Raw genomic sequence first — 861 nt, 5'->3', positions numbered from 1 at the left:
GGTCAGCAAAGGAATCTGGCAATTGATTAGCTAGCTTTTGTAAATGTATAATCTTTTGGACATCTAAATCACACTCTTGAGTCCGAGGATCTTGCCAAGATAAGGATATTTGATTCCATGTAATCTTTTTTACCAGCTTATTGCTATCTCCCCCTAATGTTGGATGTTCAGATTCATCAAAGTGACAATCCGCATACCTGGACTTAAATAAATCACCAGTATTTGGCTCAAGGTATTTTATAATCATGGGGGAATCATATCCAACATATAGCTCCATCCTCCTTTGAGGTCCCATCTTTGTTCTCTGTGGTGGTGCAATTGGCACATAGACGGCACAACCAAATGTCTTAAGGTGGAATATGTCTGGCTCATGACCCGTAAGCAATTGTAATGGGGAATGTCTATGTTCACTAGGCGGTCTTATACGAATCAGTTCGGCCGCGTGCAAGACCGCGTGTCCCCAAACTATGGCCAGAAGCTTAGACCTCATAAGCAATGGTCTAGCTATTAGTTGAATTCGTTTTATGAATGGTTTGGTCAAGCCGTTCTGTGTATGTACATGTGCCACGGAGTGTTCCACAATACGAATCAGTTCGGCCGCGTGCAAGACCGCGTGTCCCCAAACTATGGCCAGAAGCTTAGACCTCATAAGCAATGGTCTAGCTATTAGTTGAATTCGTTTTATGAATGGTTTGGTCAAGCCGTTCTGTGTATGTACATGTGCCACGGAGTGTTCCACACTTACCCCCATGGACATACAGTAATCATTAAACGCTTGGGACGTTAACTCACCAGCATTGGTCTCTATCATTCCGATCTTAGCATAAAAAGGCCAGTAGAGAGCGCATGTATAGACTCTAG

Source organism: Brassica oleracea, chromosome C5, assembly GCF_000695525.1.
Source record: "Brassica oleracea var. oleracea cultivar TO1000 chromosome C5, BOL, whole genome shotgun sequence".
Taxonomy (NCBI): Eukaryota; Viridiplantae; Streptophyta; class Magnoliopsida; order Brassicales; family Brassicaceae; genus Brassica; species Brassica oleracea.
The sequence above is the reverse complement of the archived record's forward strand: the minus strand, read 5'-3'. Positions refer to the sequence as shown.